Source organism: Brienomyrus brachyistius, chromosome 20 (genome assembly GCF_023856365.1).
Source record: "Brienomyrus brachyistius isolate T26 chromosome 20, BBRACH_0.4, whole genome shotgun sequence".
In the NCBI taxonomy this organism is placed as follows: Eukaryota; Metazoa; Chordata; class Actinopteri; order Osteoglossiformes; family Mormyridae; genus Brienomyrus; species Brienomyrus brachyistius.
In genome coordinates this window covers 17,856,155-17,879,450 of record NC_064552.1, presented here as the reverse complement: position 1 = coordinate 17,879,450, position 23,296 = coordinate 17,856,155, and the positions used below count along the sequence as shown (strand labels likewise).

The window sequence follows — 23,296 nt, the reverse complement described above, 5'->3', positions numbered from 1 at the left end:
TGACACTGATCCAGAAGTGGATAGTTTAGGTCCAGAGAGTAAAAATCCAGTCCTGTATTTTGTTTCAAACAACTAGTTGTGTAAAGTGCCACAGACTCAGAGTACTCAGCTGGTTGGTTGAAACTAAATCTTGGTCTGGATTTTTACTTTCTGGACCTGAACTATCCACTGCTGCACTGACCCCCACCTTCTTCTTTTTTTTCGCCTTTGTCTTGTCCGGCAGCTTTAGCAGAATCGAGGTCTGAATGCACTGCTCTGCCAAACATGTTTGCTTTACCATGAGGGGCTCTATAAACTCTGTATAGACTCCTCATGTTAATCGATTTCTTTATTTTATTTTATTTGATTTTATTTATTTATTTTATTTTGAACACATACAAAATTTTGCAGTGGGTGAGCTGGCCGAAGAGGAGGGACAGATTAGGAGGGAAAAAAGAAGGAAAAAGAAAAAAGGAATAAGTGAGAAACATGTCAAGAGTGGATAAATTCAGAAATGTGAAATTATCCAGAAATGGATGAATTCAGGAACAAACAAAATTAAAAAGTGAAGAAAGTAACACAACTATACAAGCATATAAAATCTTAGTGTGTGCTTGGATGGATGCATGCAAGTATAAGTGCATGTGTGCTCAATTGTGTAGGCGAGATGCAGGCTAGGGTGCGTGTGTTGTGTGCGTGTGTTGTGTGCATGTGTTGTGTGCGTGTGTTGTGTGCGTGTGTTGTGTGCGTGTGTTTTCAACATGAAATGGACTAAATAGCAAGGGTGGGACGCCGCAACCACACCCCACAAGAGCCAGAGGTCGGCGGAGACAGGCCCGGGAGGACCAGGACGTACGCAGCACCCAAAGAGCACGGAAGAGCCGGGCCCCACGTCCCAATAACAGCCATGCCTCCACTCCAGCCGGGGGAGGAGGGAGGTCCCAGACGCAGCCCCCGCAGCCAAAAGGGCATGAGCCCCAAAGAACCAGAGGTGGGTTCCCAAATGCGAGGGCGCGGCCACTCCCGTATGAGCTAAGGCCAGGGCCCCTAGGACCCCAGGCGGCCGGGGGCCGACCAGCTCCCAGTAGAGAGCCTCACCCACGCTGGAGAGGCCCGAGCCCCCCCCGGGCCACCAGCCAGTGGAAAGGGGCCAGCAACCATGCCCAGGAGACCAACCGCACCCAGGACGGAGCAGCAAGCACGGACCCAGGCCGCCACCATCCACACAGACACCCCGCAAACACACCTCGCAGCCATGCACATACACCATACACACATCCCCACAACATACACAGACACCCACACACAGAGACAAAAAGACATAGGCCCATTTACTCCGAACTGCCCTCCGACGTGCGGGAGAATGCAACCAGCCGCGACCCCAGGGCGCCACCAGCCGAGCGACCACCCAAGCGCCCCCCCCACACCCCCGGCAGGAAGCAGGGGAGTAGGAAGACCCTCCCACTCTCCTCCCCCATGCACCTGTGTGAAAGGTAGAGTGTTGGAGGCGTGTGGTGATGTATGAGACTGTATGTAGTGTAAGGGTGAGTATGACAGTTGAGAAACTAAGATGAATTTAAAATTGACGGGGGAAGCGTTGAGGAGCGCTGCTTGTGAACAGCTCTCCTCCACATCTCCTCCCCATCAAGACCCTCAATGTATATGATGTGAGTAAAATTTGGGGGCGGCAGCAGCACAGAGGCGAGTGATACCACCAGCCTCTGAGTAGTGCCCCCGCCCCCCAAGGCCCCGTGTGTATACTGGTATGTGATGACTAAAGTGCAATTAAAACGGGGAGGCAGAAGGCCGCGCAACAGAGTGAGTAAGGCCACGTAAATGGCCCTCCCCACCGTAGTATGCACGGCATACGCCCCCCCCCCCCCCAGAGGTCGTACATGTGTGCGTGGCATGTTGTGAATGAGGGGGGAGAGGGGCTAGGATTCATAAGGCCAGGGGGCAGATTATTCACCCCCTGGAAAAAGAAAGCCAGCTAACCAGCTGCCTTAGTAGGCACCCCAGCCCCCCCCGCCGAGCGGGAAGGAGCGGACCTGGGGCCTCCAGGGCACTGCCAGCACCAAAACCCACCCCACCCCTCCCCCACCCTCGGCGGCACCCCGGTGGAAACACAGGCCACCCCGGCGCAGGGAGGCACCCACCGAAGAGATGGCCAGGCCCCAGGCGCCACAGCCTCGAACCCCGTACCGAGGCCTGCACCAAAGAGGTGTTACGATCCTCAGTCTAGGGTTGAGGACCGCCAGAAAGGTAAAGGGAAAGGAGAGGGGAAAACGAGACAACCAGGGTATGGGAAAAGGGAACACGGGACACAAAGGGATCTTTTTTTGTATTTTTTTTATGTTTATTCACAAAGACTTTCACACACAATAGGGCAACAGACTTCGGGAGTGACACCGCCAAAACAATAAACAAAACCCCACTAATGAACACGTCCCAAACTAAGCTAATTCTAAATGAAAAGAAAATGACACAGACTAATCCTAACTCCCTAACCAAAACACAGAATAAGCAACACGTACGCAAAACAAAACAGCCGTCACTCCCTACGCACTTAACAGAAACGGACATACAGAACACCAAAGCCGAAACACAGTATCCGAGGGGCGAAGCAAGAGAGGAGTCAGGAGGAAGGCAATAGATCACAAACCAGAAAGCAGTCAAAACCAAAGGCAAAGGTACAGAGGGATAAGGCAAGAGACGAAAACCGGAAAACCAAAAACTGTCATACACGATCAATCAAAAGAACACAAGCAAATCAATAGCGCAACAACCAACTGTGAGCAGAGCTGCCGCTACTCTCCCGCGCCGGCCTTTTCAATTCACAAACGCGGAAGTAGCGTCGAGGCTCGGGGCATGGCCAGGTCCGGGAGGCGGAGACGAAGGCAGCCGGACAACAATCAGGACAATCCCCCCCAAACCTTACGGCACGTAACAGAGGTCAACCGCCCCTCCCAGGGCCAGCCCCTGCCACCACCAGCACTCCAGACCCCACGCCCCATAACCACCAGTTAGCACCCGCCCAAGCTCCCCCCCACCACCCCCAGCCAGGGCAAACACCCAGACATCATAAAACGGCAGCCATCCCAAGAAGCCACTAGACGCCCATTGCTCGAGGGCCCAACCCCGCCATCCGCCAGGATCCCGAGGAGACGAGACCACAGCCGACCACCCCCCCCATATAATGGAATTGGCCCAGAGAGAGAGTGGACCAGAGAGAATCCAATTCACATAATTGTTTATTTTGGATGGGAGCAGATATTCTCTCCATACTTAAGTGGTCTAACAGTAAATTTCTATGCTGAGTAATACATAAATTATTTTTTGATTTCCTGTTCATGAAGATAGTTTTCTTTGCAATGCCTAAGGCAGTAAGGATTATGTGTGCCTTATTTTCTTCCATATCTAATTCACTTGCATCTCCTAAAATATACAGTGTGGGTGAGGTTGGGATATGACAATTAAACCATACTGATAGATCTTCACATATCATCTGCCAGAACTTCTGCACCGGTGTGCAGGACCTTATTGCATGCATGTACTGTAGTTCTCCACAAAGTTACCTGAGCAGTGGGTACATAAGTTTGAGTGTTTAAGGCCTATTTGGAACATCCTTTGTCCTGTGTAGTGTATTCAATGGAGAGTTTTGTATTGTACAAGTTGCAAGTTGGGACTTTTAGTCATTTTGAAAGGGTTTAAACATATTTGATTCCAAACGTTTTGCTCGGGATCAATGGATAGATCTTGCTCCCATTTTGAGGTTGGGAGGGAAATTGAGTCATCTATTTATAGATTTATAATCCCTTTATCACGCCATACAGGAAAGTTCAATGCTTTCTTTTTTTGGCAAATATCTGGATTGTTCCAAATGGGTGTTAGATTACAGGGCTAAGTGCAGACCTGGTTATTTTAAAAAATTCCCACCAGGCTGTCAATGAGGTTACTAAGGCTTTTAAAACAGTTATAACGCTTCATGCTAGGACTTATAAAGGGTAGATCAGAGATTTTTTACTTCTCCACTGATTGCTTGTTCTAAGTCCAGCCATGGACTGTCTACTGGGCTTGATTTAATCCAATTTGATACATACTGCAATCTGTTGGCTAAGAAGTAGTGATAGAAATTTGGTAGTTCTAGACCACCATCACCTTTAGCATTTTGTAGGGTTTTTAATCTTATTCGCGATGGTTTATTCTTCCATAAAAATGATGAGATGCTTGTGTCTAGTGATATAAACCAAGCAATAGAGGGTTTATTAGGGATCATTGAGAACAAGTAATTGATTTTAGGCAGGATCTTCATTTTAATGGTGGCAATTCTACCCATGAGTGATATAGGTAGATTTTTCCATCGCATGAAATCTACCATTTTTAATACTGGAATGTCATTCATCTGTACCAAGTCTGAGAGCCTGGTGGAAAAATGTATGCCTAAGTATCTGAGGTTACCTGACTGCAATAGAGTAGCAGTTGTGTTTTGGAAATTACAAGGCAGAACTGTTGGTCTGCTCCAGTTGACGGAGTAGTCTGATATAGATGAGAACTTATCTATAAGTGATATTGTCTTAAGAAGAGAGGCTGGTGAGTTCCTAAGAAAGAGTAATACGTCAACTGCATAAAGGCTTATCTTATGGTCTATTTTTTTTTTGTTTGAATTCCTTTAATATGTAAATTTTGTCTAATCGCCGCTGCTAGTGGCTCAATGAAGATAACAAAAAGCGAGGGAGAGAGCGGGCAGCCCTGCCTGGTGCCCCTCTGCAAACGGAGGCTTCGAGAAAATAGTTCATTTGTCCTAATACGTTCATTTGGAGAGCTGTATAGTGTTTTAATCCAGCTTATGAAGGATGAACCAAATCCAAATTTATGTAGAACTGCAAATAGAAATTTACAATTTACTTTGTCAAATGCTTTCTCTGCATCTAGAGATATAACCGTGGTTTCTAATTTGTTAATGGAGCAATAGTCTATAACATTCAATAGTCTACGTGTATTATTGGCTGAGTGTCTACCCTTGATAAAAACCTGTTTGGTCAGGATGTATAAGAAATGGACTAACTTTCTCTAATCTTTTGGCAAGGACTTTGCCAAATTATTTTAAGATCTACGTCTATGAGTAAGATTGGGCGGTAGCTCGATGTCAGCGTTGGGTCTTTACCAGGTTTCAGAAGCAGGCTAATAGTTCAAGTTTGGAGATAGCGAGTGATCATTCTGAATTTGAGTAACCATTCTGATAAAAACGGGTGCTAACGTTGGCCAAAATACTTTGTAGAATTCTGCTGGGAAACCATCGGGACCTGGGACTTTATTATTTGGAAGATGCTGTACGGCTCCGGGTCCGGTGGCAAAAGACCCATCCGCTGACATACAGTTTGTTGACCGCGATGACAGCACGGGAGCCTCCGTCGATGAATTTTTTCCTTATAGGGAACAGGATCTTCCTTCTTTCCAGGATCTCCTTGGGAAACTGGTCGTTGATGCTAAAGTTTGTTCCTTTTAATTCCCGGCCGAGGCTTTTAACCAGTTCTTTTTGTTTAAAGTGCTCGAATTTAGCCACTATTGGTCTGGGTCTGCGTCCGTCGGGTCTCTTCACTCCTAGGTGGTGAACTCGATAGAAGCTGATGGTTTTTACTGTGTCCTCCGGGAGTTTTAGCTGAGTTAGAATGAACTCTTTCACTGTAATAATAATAATAATAATAATAATAATAATAATAATAAAATTTATTTGTATTGCACTTTATATTTTAGCAATTTCAAAGTGCTAAAATATGCTTTCTCCAGGATGCCTGAAATTACTAAATTGTCTGTCATGCGGCGGGCCTGGAGGTCAATGATAGTTTATTTTATTTTTTAATTTTCCTCCGAAAGGCGCATCATTCCATCTGTGAGGGATTTTACCGATTCCCCGAGGGTCGCATTCTCTGCAGCAAGTGATTCCACCTGTTGTTGGCTGTACTCCACTGACTCACGCAAAGCCTGGAACTCTTTATGGAGAATTTCCATTAGGGACAGACGCGCCTCTAAGCAGGATAGTCGTATATCTATAGACTCCAAAATGTCTGTCACATCGTTGGTATTACGAGAAGCCGCTTCTGGGGAGTCCTCGGGGCGGCTTCTCTTGGAGGACGAGTTATTTTTACAGGTGGAAGTGGTCGGTGTTTTGTCTGATTTCCGCATAGCAATTCTCTCGAAGTACTCGTCTATACAATTTTCTAAACTGTTCAGAATTTCACTGTGCTCCAGGATGCTAAATTTTTTTATGGATACAACTGAAATGAATTTTGATTACCTTTAAGGCTGTCTAGAGATAAGTTGGCGTGGAAAGAATCCGATTGATAACCTTTTTGCAGTCAGCTGCGCACCGCCGTGTTCAATACTGCCGTGCTTCTCGTCGAGGTCTCGCGTTGTTACAGCATAGCCCCTACTCAGTTTTTCTCCAGTTTTCTTGCTGCTCTTGTCTCTCGCACCCCAGTAAAATGGCCGCCGCTTCGTTTTCATTATGCATACCTTGGACAATGACATCAACTTAATGCGACCTATCATATTTTGACTCTCGTTGCTCTAGCTTGTTAGTAGCTGACAGGAGAACAAAAGGATATCAGTTCATCAATTGAAATTTCTCAAGTTCATGACTGTAAGTATGACCACAGTGCATATGGTGCAACTGATAGTTTTGTTACTTCATACCATCTGATGTGGACCCAGGCCGCATGTTAAACATGTCAAGTAAATTGGCGATGCTAATTTCTGTTAGCCTGTTAATGGCAGTTCCCATTAGGTGTTAGCATAGTGCTAATTGTCAATGACGGTAATCGATCTAAAATCATTTTGGAGGCCTACGTGGTCCCACTGTTAAGCAAATAAATTCAGTGAACCAAATCTGAAACAGCACAAAGACGATAACAGTCTTAAAAATGATTAGACTTAGAGCTCTTTCATTTAAAAACAAATTGAGCTTAGGCTACTTGAAGCCTACATCTAAATGCCTGTGTTTGTGTGTTTGTGTAGGTTCCTGTGATATCCTTCAAGCCCAGTAATCACCACACAATAAATATTACTTGGCTTGTGCCGTTTATTTGCACTACTACAAACAGGCTTAACGGCTTCTGGCTCAACTTCTTGTTCTAGCTAGCTTCCATTATTCCCCAGAACGTTAGCTCCCTCTAGAGGAATTATATGGGTATGCTTTCACATTCAGTTTACCACAGTTAGCCTACAGAAAATCTGTATTGGATCAGTATTTCTGTTTAGCCTACATTTTTGTGCATTACTGTATTTAATATCTTTGACACTAATAGGCAGTGTTGCAGGAAAATAGTAGCCTATAATGGTTAATTTAGAGAATGTGTTTCTAATTACAGAAGTGAGGGAGAGCAGAATCATGTGAAGGAGGTGTACGTTTAAGGTGGAATGGACGATAAATCCTGAGTTCAGGTACTGGATAGGGCATGTGACAGATAATGTACATCGGGCATACTGCAAGATATGCAAGAAAGCTTTTGATGTAGGCAACATGGGCATTTCTGCTGTTCAAAGCCATGCCAAAGGACAGGGACACAAGAGGGTCCTCTCCTTTTGAGCAAGTCACTGGTGTTGTGTTAGACCATAGCTACTTGCCAGCCAGCTTTGGAGCCCTAACTGAGAATGCTCTGGTGTATATCACAGGTTTTGTTGTTAGGCAGGTCGTGAAGAAGCTGAAGTGTGATGTGCTGCAGTAGCTTGGTTAGTACAGCCGTGCCTTCACGTCTCGTCAGAACTATCATCTGCTGACCTTGCGTAACAATGGAGGCCTGCTGATACTAAGCCATGGTACAGTAAAGGTGATTGGCTCAGCTGAGCAGTGCATCAGACAGGCCTCCAACATCCAGTCTCTGTTGAATAGGGTTGTGAAAGCAGATGTAGGTTTTCAGGATATATTTAATCGTTGTGATCACATTGCTGAAACTCAAGATGGCATTGGCAACCATCATTTCAATTTAATTTCACTTGTCTTGCTTTCACAAGTTGAGAGAAGACCATGTGGCAAAAGTACATACTCTCCAACTACAGAGCAGCAGTTTGAGGAAGAAACTGTGTAAAATAGTATTGTTACAAGGATACTAAATACTAGACACAGAGCCTCTGTCTTCCCACCCCCACGTCACAGGAAAGACACAGCTTCTGTACTGACACCAGTATATATTGCAGTTCATTGGCTATAGTTCTTGACAAATATACACAAGATGCCTGTGTGTATGGACCTGCCCTGTCTATAGTTATTTTTCCAAAAAGCAGGTAAACGGATGTTCATCTTTCATATTAAATGTAAAAAAAAAATAAAGTATTTTCTTTGTCTGGAAAATGTATTGTGTACAGTTCATTGTCTATAGTTCTCTACAAGTCTATACACCCCCCCCCCCCAGGTGTAGGGAAACTATAGCGGAACTAATGTTGCGTTTGGGTTGAGGTCTGGTCAGTTTTGCTGGTAACATTTTTGTTTTGCTCAGTTATAAGTGCAGCATTTGTTATGCGGCTGAGAAAGTGTTTTAAGTTATAATGTCAATATTCATGGATATTGGAGTTACTGTATGAGCTGCAGTCATAAGTTAATGGCGTGAGCGAGCTGTAGCCTATTTGTTTGTGTTTGGTTATTTTTAGGAAATTGCCTGTGTTTTTACTTATTCATTTTTTGATGTATGTGCTTTATTTTATCTAGTTCTCACGGCATGCTCGACCGGATAGATATGTGAATAAATGCCCGTGATCAGAGATCAACTTGTGTTCGTTATTGAGGGAGGTTACAAGGGGGGGGGGCTCATAGGAAAGTTATGTATCATCATCGTCATCATCATCATTATTATTATTACTACTTAATAGGCTTTGTTTAGCAGGTAAATTCATGTGGGCTTGTTCTTTTCATATTAAGACACATTAATACCAACTAGCTTTAAGAATAGTGGAATGTTACACTTTTTTCTTCCTCCGTTTGTGGCGCCCCCTGGATGAATGGCGCCCTTGGCCCATTGCCTATATTGCCAATGCCACGAGCCGGCCTGCATTAATGTAAATGCATGAGTGGTAACACAATGGGATTTATCATGGAGATTACCAGGGTCTTTCAGCTAACATTGCTGGCCTTTTTTGTGGTGTTTTGTATTTGCATTGTTCTGCACGTAGTAGGAGAGTAGTGTATGTTTATTTCGATTGGAAGAATGAAAAAATACCTATATGCGCATTACATTTTGAACATAAAAGTAGGCTGTGTTAAGAAAAACCGCTTCCCTGTCGATTTACTCGTGGCTCGGTCGTAAATACATGTCTGACATTTATAATGAACCAAGACAATAAAAATCGCTTCTCAAATTTGCCCATTTATGGTTCTTTATTTCTGAATGCCAGCTTGTCCCTGATAGACGTTCATTCATTTAAAAGGAGCTCTACCCCGTCCCAAGATGGCGGCTCTGTTGACGCATTTGCTCCCAAAGACGGCTGTATTCAACGCGACATCCAGTGTTTTTATCTCTGGTACTGATCTAGCTGTAGTTAGATTAAATACAGTACAACTCTTCACGTAAACCCGCATTAGAAACAGAGGTACAGAGAGAGTGTAAGGAAGCTAAACTTCATCCATTATTATAAAAAGAATAAAATACATTACTCCAGATTGCAGTGTTAGTTTGGCCTCCTTTGCATATTTTCCTTTTCCTTCACAATTCATTTATAAAAATAGATCCAGAAAAAGGAATAATTGGAATGTTTCCTTAAAGAAACAGTGGGACAAGATAACACTGTGGCCGTTATGAAGCCAGGCGCCGAAAGTTGGTGACGTATCCCAGCTAATAAATGTTATTTATGAGAAAACTACAGTAATGTGGATGTCAGTTCTTCTTTATGCGTGAAGGATGGCGCAATGGCCCTGGTGGACGGCGTGGCCAATGCTGCTGACAGCCTTCGGCTATGATACAGTCCCAATGACCGAGCTGGAGCACACTTCCACTTTTAGGATTGGATGGAGAAGCAGCATACAAGATCGACAGCAAGACAACTTCACCTGTCCAGCAAACCAACCATGCTGAACTGGGCCCTACTAATGGAAGTGAGATGTACTTCTGCAGGGGGTGTTATAGGGGGAAGAACATCCTTGCGTCTGCCGGAGTGCCCCCTCAAGTGGCTGTGACCGAACTCGATGGATGAATTGGACTGCATGTACTATGGCTATGTTAAATGCCAAAATACAACGAAATAATGTTCAACGAATGTTATTGACATCTAATCATAGTGCATGGAAGCAACTGTGGAGTATTAGTTCTACTATGTGGTTACATCTAAAGCCTGAAATACCTCAGTGTAATGATACTTTATGCACTGGGCATGGGGGAATGTATGTATGTAGCTACACACCAAGCTCAATGTAGATTCCACGGGTTGTCCATAATAGCTGGAGGGGCATAATGGTGTCGTGGATCGCCCAGGGGAAGCCCCTATGATGTCACGCGGGACTCCCCTGCCACACCCCCGCTGGTTTCCCTAGGAGGGAGTTGAGCAGCGGCCGTAGCGCTTCTACACCTGTCCCGAGAACCGGCAGGACCGGTTACCGTTTGCCCTCCTCTACCAGCTGATGCCCGTCGGGGTAATCGGCGAGCCTTTTTATTCGTGTTTGGCACACCTGCCGGTCTTCAGCCCTCCGTGCTAAGTTCCAGCGTTTATTCCCTGACCTGTCTCCACCTCTGTTCTGCCTCTTCCGCCCTTCGCTTATAGCCTAGCCCTCTCACTGCCGATGCCGATCGCCTGACCACCTGTCTGTTTTCACTACCTCGATTTTGGATTTTTTTTGTCTCTGTCCTGTTGCTCTCTCTCCCGGAGTTGACGGAGAAGATAAATATTGGACTGATCCGCTATAGCGTCCTCCTTATTTTCCGCAACCCCCGCCGTGATTAATGGACTCTACAGGTAAAGGGAGAATAGCTAGATACCTATACTAACAAAAGGTATGATATACGAGATTGTGATAAAACTGATAGAGGATATATATGCTCACTACGAACACGTCATACTAACCCATGTTTTGATACGAAGGGAAACGTGTGCCAATAGTACTATTGGCCCCCCCGAGATATGCTATTTGAAGTCGGTCCTCACATCCTTTGTGTGAGTACCATCCACGTCCATGAACATCTACCATACGTGCCGTATTCCGGATGTTAGAATAACACATATATTTGGAAATGGCAAAACAAAACATATTGGTTAAAAATTCGAACACCTTATGAAAGTATAAACCAAACGCAAATGTCACAAGCAACGCAGTTACTGAATATTTTTGAATGTGTGAAACTAACGTCAATATCTGTCATTACTTGTTGCACATGCTTGAAAATTAGTCAGAAATCTGTCCACTTAAAACTACGTAAATAAATTCTCTACTTGATGGGCTGGTGCTGAATGAATAGGCCAGCTGGCCAACTTGTGTCTGTGCCACTGACTGGCATCCTGACATATAATGACTTTTCCCCCCTCACTGTAAAAAGTCCAGACAGCAAATTAGTTAACAGTAATTAGTAATCACGTGTAGTTCTCATTTATCGTGATGTAAACTTCAAAACCTTTTCTGCACATTTTAATGATTTAATTAATATTACCTAATTTGTTTATCATTTTCTGCAATCACTGTATGTTAAAGCAAGTTTTAAAACTAGCTGTAAAATTATTGATGCTGTTGTTGAGCTGAAATTTGTTGCCGGAGCCTTAGGATATGCCTCTATACACAGGAGTGAGGGGATGGATACACTATTCTATGGATGCCTCTGAAGAGAATAATTATCCCGATTTTATATTGAGAGAGATGGTTAATTCCATTTTAATGCAGACTGGGTTCACAGCCCCTGTTCTGCCCTTGATCTTTTGCATGCATGCTATCATGTATTAGTTTACTCTGAATTTTGATCACATGTCAAACTAAATAAATTTTGGACTGGATTCCATGTTTTTACGCTGTAAGTTACATTTTTATTTCAGCATAATTATAAGATCCCGCAGGTAGAAAATAAGTCTGTTACTTAATAAATGACCATAAAGTAGTTGCTGCTGTATATATTCCATAAATATACTGAACTGGAGTTCTATGCATCCTTACAAAGTAATAACTGTAAGCGTTCTTTAAGTATGAAAGAGTTTAGGACATTGTCACCTGCAGTGGATGGCCACATGTCCCCATAATTATAACTTTAGATTATATTTCTGCATGACTGAGTATTCACTGAGTAACTGGTAGTGTTGGATGGTATTCACGCCTCATATTTACCATTTATATCAGTCTTCAAAGTGTTTAGATTATTAAGGCTGGTCTTGGTTGTTTTCTTGCCTGGAGAAACAGAAGTTTGATGCCATGACGCCACAGCTGCTCGCCGTTCCTGTCAGTACGATGGAGGTAAGAGTTTGAAACGTTCATCAGCCTGTCAGCTACGCATCTCGCCTGGATACAGGACTCAGCTTTTATTCTTCCGTAATACGCCCTAAGCCCCTCACTCTACTCAATCTCAGTGCTGTTTGGTAGTAAATAAGTCATTGTCACTGACTGCCACAGATTACGGAAATTAAATGGCACAAGTGTAACCCTGTCATTTTAAAGAGGGTAAACTCTGATCAGGAAATTTACGATGTCAGAATAAACTGATTTTTTAAAAGAACTAACTAATGTGCCCTAATAAGGAAATGCATACAATCAGAATAAAATATCTGTGGTTTTTAACAGTGGTACAGTAACAGTCTGATAAAGAAAGGTATCAGATCAATATATCTATAGCATGTAATGGAACTTGCATGAATATATTCTCCCCTCCGGAATTCATAGTTCCAGTAGTTATCTGAAATTGCCGTTATTCGGAAAATTACAGACTATGAACAAAAACGGACAATGCAAGAAAATAAAAGAATGTGTATGACGGAACTCTAGAGTATTTTTGCAAGGGTGGGTACTAGCTGGTTTATGTACTAGCTCACATTCAAGAAACACCATAAATGCTACTCATACACAGTTGGGGGGCAGGGGTCAATACATAGACCAAGTCCTTGTGCCTGTAATCGGAAGGTCACCGGTTCAAACCCAGCCTCAGCACGTCTGCGGGTCCTCGAGCAAGGCCCTTAATTCCCCCCAGCTCCCTAGACGCCCCAACAGGTAGCTGCCCTTCACAGACAACTTACTCCACAAAGGGCATGTTGAGGGAGACACAAAAAACGCAATATCCCCACAGGGATTAATAAAGTATTGATTATTATTATTATTATTAGAAGTTGTAGACGATGAATTCCAGCTGAATGATGTTAATTTACACATTGCTGAAACTAAAGTGGAACACCTCAACATAAATGATCTAGAAGCAGGCAGTGTGAAGGTGTCCACATCACATGGCGATGTGGTGAAGGGGCCTCTGCAAACAACGTATGGGAAACAGAAGAAAGGAAAGAACCGGCAAAATTACACCCCACTGTCAAAAACGAGAGCCGGTGGCTGAAGCTGAACATCCTTCTCAGCCTGTTATTTGAATTTGTCAAATTGTTTTTAATCATTGTGGGATTAGCCCCATTGAACCCTTCACATACATACTTACAGCATCTCTAATATACTTTGAATTGTAAACATGTTTCTTCTCTACATCCATTTATCCATCCATCCATTTTCCAAACCGCTTATCCTATCGGGTCGCGGGGGGTCCGGAGCCTATCCCGGAAGCAATGGGCACGAGGCTGGGAACAACCCAGGATGGGGGGCCAGCCCATCGCAGGGCACACTCACACACCATTCACTCACACAGGCACACCTATGGGCAATTTAGCGACTCCAATTAGCCTCAGCATGTTTTTGGACTGTGGGGGGAAACCGGAGTACCCGGAGGAAACCCCACGATGACATGGGGAGAACATGCAAACTCCACACACATGTGACCCAGGCGAAGACTCGAACCTGGGTCCCAGAGGTGTGAGGCAACAGTGCTAACCACTGCACCACCATGCCGCCCCTACATCCATTTATTTCTTACCTATTATGCAATGTAAGGGGAATCTTACTAATGCTAATAATTACAACTAATATTGTAACTGTGTTTTGCTTATGTTTGGAAGTCCTGGGTTAAGGACGAGGAGTTTTGTGCGTGCATGCGTGCCTGCATGTGTGCATGCCTGTGTAAGTACCTACCTGTCTGCGTGCCTGTGTACATGTCTGCCTGTGTGAGTGCATGCGTGCTTGTGTGGGTGCGTGCATTCCTGTGTAAGTACCTACATGTCTGCGCGCCTGTGTGTGTCCGTGTGTGTGCCTGCCTGTGTGTATATGTCTGTGTGTGTGCATGCCTCTGTGCATGCCTGTGCTTGCGTGCCTGTGTCCGTGCATTCCTGTGTGCTTGTATGCACCTGTGTCTCTGTGTGTCCTTGCATGCATGGGTGCCTCTGAGTGCCTGTGAGCCTACCTGTGTCTGTGCCTGCCTATGTGTGTGTGTGTCTGCGTGCGTGCCTGTGTGCGTACATTTGTGCGTGCCTATGTGTGTGTGTGCCTGCCTGTGTGCGTGTGTGCTTGACTGTTTGGAGGAGTGCCTTTATGCATGTGTGCATACTTGCCTGTCTGTGTTCGCGCGCGCTTGCCTGTCTGCCTGCCTACTTACATGCCTGCCTACTTACATGCCTGCCTACTTACATGCCTGCCTGTGTGCACCATTCACACTCATGGTCAACTTGTTAACTCCAATTAACCGCAGTATGTTCCCAGAGGCGGGTGGCACGGTGATGCAGTGGTTAGCGCTTTCGCCTCACACCTCTGGGATTTGGGTTTAAATGCGGCCCTGAACAGGAGAAGCCCCTGCGGCCCTGAACAGGAGAAGCAGTTTCAGAAGATGGATGGTTGGATGGTCCCAGAGTTGTGAGACAACAGTGCTAACCACTGCACCACTGTGCCATCCCCATGTATGGGATATATAGGAGAAAACCTGTTACAGTTATCCAGTGTGTAACATGTCAAATCATATGACCCAGCCTGTTCCTAAAGGGGACTCGAGAGATTCTGAGTTTAAGAGCCAATAAGGCACAGTTTAAGTCTCTGTAGTGTAAAAATAATGTAACAACAAACAGTTCTATCAACCTGTATGAAGCATATGCAAAATCAATGAACAATGCAAAAATAAGTGTAACTGTCCTGCACTATGTAGCGTATAGTATAGTCATATATACTTAGTCAGTTAATTTTTAATTAGTTACAATTTTGATACAAATTACTATACATTTTAGAAGAAAAATGTTCTATCTATAATTTCTCATGTGTCAGTAATGGCTGGCTGCTTTTGCCAGGTTCCATGTATAAAGTAAATAAGGCTGAATTTTACTTAAATATATGTAGTGCTGATATTAGGAAGAACCATCATTCTTTAGAATTCCACATCCTTTTAAGTTTGGTTCTAATTGTGGTTGAGGAATACCTTCTCTTAGCATCCAAGAGATAGCTTCATTTTCGATTTTGTATTTGTCGCTCCCTCGCTCAGACCTTTGTTCTGTAAACTGCTGTTCAATACTCTCAGCTGTAAGCTTTTCGTTGATCTTTGTAAATACCGTTCTGAATACGCCTGGATGGCTCTGGATAGCATCCAGTAGTCCACAGCTACGAAGCCCATCCTGGAACCTATAAAAAAATTTGATACATTGATCAAAAGAGAAAAAAAACATCCACTAATTTTGAATGCCCTATAAACTTTGAACATGGATAATACATGATGAGGAACATGCCTTTCAAAGTGTTTCCTTATCCTGAAGGACAAACCAATTAATGACGTCTTGCACCACTTCATTTTTATTACTGACAGAGATGCTTCGCAGACATCCAGCCAGCATCAGGTGGGTCTCACATCTTTCAACAGCTTTGTTCAGGTTTTTCTTAAACTCTGAAGCCACAACTTGACACTGGATTGAAAACATTTATTTTTACAGTGAATTATTTGTTCATGCAAACATTAATATCAAGCTTTTCAAATGCACATGAGCATAAAGAGAACTGACAAAACGTACTAAAGAATACGTAAACATTGCTATAAACACCATTTTAAAATTGTACAGCAGTCTGAAATGCAATTATTCACGTTCTTCCCCTACCTCTGACAGCAAGCTTTTTAATTCATGATCATGAATGTCCTCAATGTCTGCACTTTCTGCACCTGACACTATGGCTTGATACAAGACTGGAGCAAAGAAACGTGGGGATGGTCCTCCTTGAACTATGCCCATTGCAATCAACTCTCCTGCATAAAAGTAGCTGTTTTCTTTTAAAGCTACCAGAGAAAGATGAGAAATCATGCAATTACATTCTCAACAGTAACCAAAGCCTGACATATATATGAAATGTTTGATGGTTTCCCTCTGCAACACTTACACACATATATGGCACTCCAAAACTCGCTGGTAGTCAGAACCTGTGAACACTGGGCTCTGCCTTATATGTTGAAATGCAAGTCTGAAGAACTCCCTCATTGGGCCACCCATATAAACTGCTTCTACAGAATTTCCCTCATAAGTGAATTTGGCATCAATTCTCTTTCTGGCAGAGAAATTTGGTCTCCTCATTGTGCGGACAGCACCATCCTAAATGTTCTTCCGGTTGATGTTGAAGCGAAGAGCTTCATCCTTATCAATATTCCTTTTGCAGCATCTGCAAGACATCCTGCAGCCTGAAAAGACAGTCACACAACCAAACATAAAAAAACACTACATAACAAAATTGCGACATTTGAACATTAAACTCACTTGACATTTCTATCAATGACTCTTCTATAGCTCGACTGATTTGTTCATCCTCTGACTCACTCACATCAGAGCAAACAAGGTCCAAATAGTCCCTGAAAAAATTTGCTCATTTGAGGTTGTTCTTACATTTTCTATCTTTCTGAGACCTCATTTACATTAATCATACCTGTATGTACAAACAGATGGACTTTCTGTGTCTATAACAGTGGAAGTTAAAATCTGCGGGGTGATATCAGCTTGGATGTTAGCTAGTGATTGTGAAGTACAAGGTGCTTCCTCTGCCTGGCATCTGGTATCTGGCTGTTGGTTTTGCTTTACAAGAAGAAGAATATAAAGACATTTTCATTTAAATGATACATTAAAATCACTCAGCATACATCTAAATACTTTAACAAATGCTCAGCGAGTTTTAAAGTCCATTTAACACACATTGAAATAATGTCTCAGGTGATGCAAGACAAAAAAAGTCTAAATCATGTATTTTACCTTGAGCACTGTTCAACATGCTGAACTAGAGACTGCATGGGAATATAATTTCTACAGGTCTGACATTTTTCCAGCACCAATGCTTGGCCCTTAAGGTAGAAAGCATAACAGTTAAACACAGCATAATACAAACAAGACATATGTAAATCTCTGAACATAACTCTATTTAGTAATTATTTGTAGTAGTTTAAAGAAATTGAAGATATTTCGTAGGAGAAGTGAGATGCTTTCATGAAACATTTACAAGTGTACAAAAAAGGCAAGATTTTTTGTGACTAACCTCATTAAGCTTACACAATCCATCTGTGCTTATGCTAACTTGGACGGAGTGGACGGATATAGTCGACTGCCTGATTCAAACCACTCTCTGTTCTAAGGTATTTCACGCTATATCCATTGGGTGGTATTGGCAGAGGTTCCAAATATATTGATCTAAAACATGCCAAAATTTGAAATCCTCCAGAAGTATTAAGTGGTGGATAAGCTGCATACAGGACATCTCAGAGGTCTTTGTAATTGCCATTTTTATCTGGGAATGTTATTCGCTTCCTACCTAGGCCACAGTTCTGTAAATGACTATGTTCTTCTGGCAAAGGATGGACATCTTTTTCCGCAAAACAGAAGAAGTCATGTGTCCATGACTCTGTTGTTATACTTGCTCTCTATTTCACCCTTTGGTATGGGTCCCTTTGTCCTCTTAAAACGGTCATACAACTGGAACAGCTGGACTAGATTTCTTTCAATCTGGTCCTGTCTAGATGTGTTAAATTCAGAATGTGCAACAAGTGCAGAAAGACTGGCTGAGGTTGACACCCCAGGTGTTTGATTTGACACCAGTGATGTCGCTTCTGCTACAACTATGTCTGAATTTTCAGACTGTCTCATTAATATCCTTGCAGCTTGATGCAGAAGTCTGGCTAACTTTGGAGACTCGCCACTGGGAAAAAATGCACAATACAGTATGTACTCAGTTATCCAGACATAATTAGTCTAATGTCTGTTTCAGCAAAGAGTAGCTGTAACTGGTGATTGTGATCTCACACACTACTAAAACAAAAGTTTAACGAATAATATAGCATTAATAAAATAATGTCATATTAAAGTGAAAAAAGTACTTTTAAATCACATAGCTTTCTAAATTTTAACGTCAAGATATAGCAAGTTCGACCCAATGAAAAACATAACTTCTAAATACTAAGAAGTGCAGGGTGCTGACTACTTGTCATCTACTTAGATTTCCAAAAGGCTTTTGATGTTGTCCCCCACAAGAGGCTCCTACTTAAACTCAAAGTGACAGGTATTTTAGGTACCGTAGCGACCTGGATTGATAACTGGTTAACAGATAGGAAACAGCGAGTAGTTATAAGAGGCACAATGTCACAGTGGGCTTGCGTTCATAGTGGGGTACCGCAGGGTTCGATTTTAGGACCACTATTGTTCCTAATTTACATAAATGATATGGATACCAATATATACAGTAAACTGGTGAAATTTGCAGATGACACCAAGGTGGGTGGTGTAGCAGATACTGAATTAGTGGCTCAGCAGCTACAGCGGGATCTTGATTTAATTAGTGACTGGGCCGATACCTGGCAGATGAAATTTAACGTCGATAAATGTAAGGTACTCCATCTAGGGAGCAGAAATATAAAGTACAGGTATTTCATGGGTGTCACTGAAATAAAGGTAGCTGATCATGAGAAAGACCTTGGTGTGTATGTTGATGCTTCCATGTCCCATTCTCGCCAGTGTGGGGAAGCAATAAAAAAGGCCAATAGGATGTTGGGGTATATCTCCAGGTGTGTGGAGTTTAAGTCAAGGGAGGTAATGCTAAGATTATACAATTCCTTGGTGAGACCTCACCTAGAATATTGTGTGCAGGTTTGGTCACCATATCTTAAAAAGGACATTGTGGCCTTAGAAAAGGTGCAGCGTAGGGCTACAAAAATGATTCCTGGTCTTAGAGGAATGTCATACGAGGAACGGTTACTTGAGCTAAATCTGTTCAGTCTCAAGCAAAGGAGATTGAGGGGGGACATGATCTAGGTATATAAGATTCTAACAGGTTTGGATGCTGTTCAACCAAATAGTTACTTCAGCATTAGTTTAAATACACGAACTCGTGGCCATAGGTGGAAATTAGCGGGAGAACATTTCAAGCTGGATTTAAGGAAGCACTTCTTTACGCAGCGTGTAGTCAGAGTATGGAATAGCCTTCCTGATAATGTAGTGCAAGCTGAATCCTTGGGTTCCTTTAAATCAGAGCTAGATAAGATTTTAACGACTCTGAGCTATTAGTTTAGTTCTCCCCAAGCAAGCTTGATGGGCCGAATGGCCTCCTCTCGTTTGTATAGTTCTTATGTTCTTATGTTCTGATTACTTCTGTTGCTTAGTTCGATGTTATTTTATTTCCAGGTGTGATGTGCCGAGTATGAAGCTATTCGCCGCATTATAAGTATGAAAAGAAGACAGAATATCAAAAATATCGAGGCAGAATTAATTCAACAAAGTATCAAAAATATTATTCAAGAAAATGAAACACTTCTTGCGACTGAAGGCGTCTGTCGTCGAAAAGCGAAGCATTACTGTCGCCTTTAAATCATGTCACATTTGCGACGTTTTACAGGAGGTAGTTAATCTTAACTTCAGGTTTGTCTGTAAAATATCATTATAAACAAGTAATGTGAGTTTTCAGTTTGCTTAAAGCAAGATAAATGAAGTTACACTTCCTTTAAAATGAAAGATTACAATCCGTGGCAGAGGGGCAGTTTGCAGCACAACACCGGCATTAAACATCAGCATAATTAAAGCCAAACTAAATGAGTTTAGCGTCATTCGGTAATTACATAGCACAATTATATAACTTAATACATACATATAATGTAAGGACTTCCATATATTGCTGACCAGGAAAAACTTTAAGTTCTAACACGCTGTCAGCGCGTGCCTCGGTGTCCCCACAGTGCACCCACAGTCCTTTGCATGCACCGGTGCGCCCTTAAAACTGCAGGAGCCTTCTTACAGGCATGATTTTTATGATCGCGCATTGCATTTGTTTGACTTTATTAGGCTAAAACTTTTGTTCTAACTCAGACTTTCAGTTTCATGATGCAGGCCCCAGGTGCTACACAGTTAATGGTCCCTGAGTGCACCACAGCTTTCGCTATAAAACAATCTCTCTACAGCCATATTTGGGGGCTGCCACAGGGGTGGCCAGAGGTTTCCAAGGAGGGATGTGGCCGCCCCTTGGAGGCGCCCTTGACATTAAGAGGTGGGGAGATACAGTATATTGTCACACTGGGCCTCCTGACCCTTTGGGCCAGTAAGGCCAGTGTCTCTCTCCGGTAGGCGATCACCTCTTTATGGTGTCTTTCATACTGCTCCATCAGGGCTGCCGGTTCCTCCCGGATGCCCCTCAGAACAGATATTTTTTCCACCTTCAGACCTGAGGAGCTCTTCACTACATTGGCAGCGAATGTTTCTGCACCAGTGGGCTTGAGTGCGTGGGGGGAAGGAGGGGCGTGTGGTGACAAGGAAGCAGGATGGTTGGGGTTTGGTGATCTACCAGACTGAAAGGTATTCTGGGGACTCAGGGGACAGTGTCGCCCTGATGTAGAGGGGCCTATAGGAGGGATGGCTGATGTAGAGGAGCCAGGTGTGGAGGTGCCACACATTGAGGAACCCTGGTGATCACACTACAGGGGGACAAATGTTGGTGGGCCAAGAGGAAGTGGCTGGGGAGTAGAAAGCACAGATGTCTGGGAGGTGGGTAGACTACAGAGATTTATGCACCCCGGGACTCCCTCAAGTGCTTCTGAGATCTAGGATGGCCAATACTCGGTCCTCCCCAGGAGTGAGAGAATGCAGACTGGTGCTCCCCCCAGCCCACCTCACCTGCTCCCTCCAGAGTGCTGCAACCATCCTTTTGGTGATGCTGACATCGTCCCTGCACTTCCTCCTCATACCCTCTGCCAGGCGGCAGCAGCCATGGCCCGCAGAATGTATCTTTTTTCTTTCATCTCCTGCTATATATTTTCCTGATATATATTTGTCTTTTGCAAAGTGCATCGTGGTATAGGAAACGTACCCCAGAGCAGGACTTCAGACTAAACCATTTTCGGGAAGGGTAGGTGTGCTTGGGGTGAAAAAACTTTACATTAACTGGTGAGATAGATTAATTTTATCTGTACTTTTTTGAATATGAAGAATTATATTATTTTGGGGGATATCTCCCTATTTTAATGCTGGAGGGAGCCCCTCCCCCCAAATTTATGCCTGACCCACAAACCCACACACTGTTCACAGATGAGAACAGCGCAGACCCTGCACGGTCATGTTTGGCAACTCCTTCCAATTTTATAGCCCAAACCAGGAGTAAAAGATGTCGAAAATCAGACCCTTCATAAACTTTTCTATCTTCAATGATACTCCATAATGCTGCTTAAAATGAAGCAATGCACGCACAAGTTAAAGCTCTTTTCGTTTTAATGAATGAGGAAAGAAATAGTTTTGGATAAAGAAATGAATTAGTCTTTTTTTTCCATGTGAGCATCCTCCTGCAGCCTTTAAATATGGAAAAGTGGCTGATGGATGGACTTCTGAGTGAAACTCATTACCCCAAATTTTCTTAAATTGGCTTATATATTTACAACATGGTGACTGCAACAATAATACACCTACGACTGTGGTGTTCTACCTAGAGCACCACTAGAGGGAGCTCACACATTCTATTGTACTTGCCACAGTAACAACAGTGATGTATAGGAACAGTTAGAAGCCGGTAATTTATATATAAAAAATGTAATTTCATTAATCTGAATGGGTGGGCCCAGCTGTCAATCCCACCCAGGCCTATCCATAGCTCCGCCTCTGTGTCAGTCCATCTCTTTGCAGTCCAAGTTGTACATCTACCAATCTGGACAGCAAATTTACAACCGTTCTGTTTCGGTGGTTATATTTAAGGAATGTCACATTAGTAAATTCACGCTTTACATGAACATCTGAAATGGGCAGAGACAAAATCTGCAGTACAGGCAGACCAATGTCTTTAAAACTCCTTTTTCCTTCAGCACCCTCATACTGCAAAACCTCAATCCAAAGTTCTCCATGTTGTTCATCTCTGTGAAACTGCAACAGGAGAGCTCTCTCCACTGGTTTTCTAATTCACCAAGGGAACAGGAAAGGCCCTCTTTTGGTAGGCTGCCTACTGCAGGTAATCTTACCCGGGGATGTAGCATCTCCAGCTTACTCAAGTGACTCTGGAAGTCGCATTTGATACTGTGTCCAGAAGCAGTCCATGCTGCGCTTAGGAATGACGTCTGTTTCAGTGTAGAATTGACTGTAAATTCCTAGCAAAAAAAACTGCCAGAAAAGTATTGCAAAATTGCTGTTAATCACTGTAAAACCCCCAGCTCCATGGGTGTCCCTACAGGTGGCTGCCCTTTGCTGCCAGGCTTGCTGTCACCTTCGTCTGTGCCCATGTGTCAAGTAGGGCAAAATGGGGTAGGTGAAAATAGAATTTCCCCAAGGGGAGTAACAAAGTACCTTCATTTCATTTAGAAAAGAATTCCAAAATGTCTTTTACAGGTTTTGTCGTATGTAAATTACAGCAATTGTCTTTTTTAAACAGAAAAATAACAATTAACTGTAATCTAGTTTAAAATGTTATCATGTATTCTATTCAAATTATTGAAGTTACCTGGCAACTGGAATTGGCAAATACTATTGATTCCAATGAAACATTTGAAACCACAAAATCACATGAAGAAAACGTACGCTGACCGTTACTGAAACGACCTGGTATCTGTTTCATACCTCACTTTACAACACACAGGACTTTTTAACAATTTAAAGGCACAAGTTATTTTACGTCATGGCCAAGCCACCTTTGCTAGTTTAATGGCAGAAAAATAGTCAAAGCCAGGCGCCTGGTCCACAAGGGATGTACTCAGTCACTGCTGTGTTTATGGTTTAAACATGCTATAAACTAATTTTTTCTAACATTTTCTTTAAGAGCTAGGTGCACTTGCACCTTGGTGGATTGCTATTATATTTGTGGATTTGCCAGGTAGAA

General features: G+C 43.1%; 1 protein-coding gene across 1 annotated transcript in view; it reads left to right on the top strand.

Annotated features, from left to right (window-relative positions):
- The window catches only part of LOC125715977 (germinal-center associated nuclear protein-like), a 114,324-nt gene that overhangs the window by 75,412 nt on the left and 15,616 nt on the right, over nt 1-23,296 (top strand). The gene's annotated exons all lie outside the window — the stretch shown is intronic.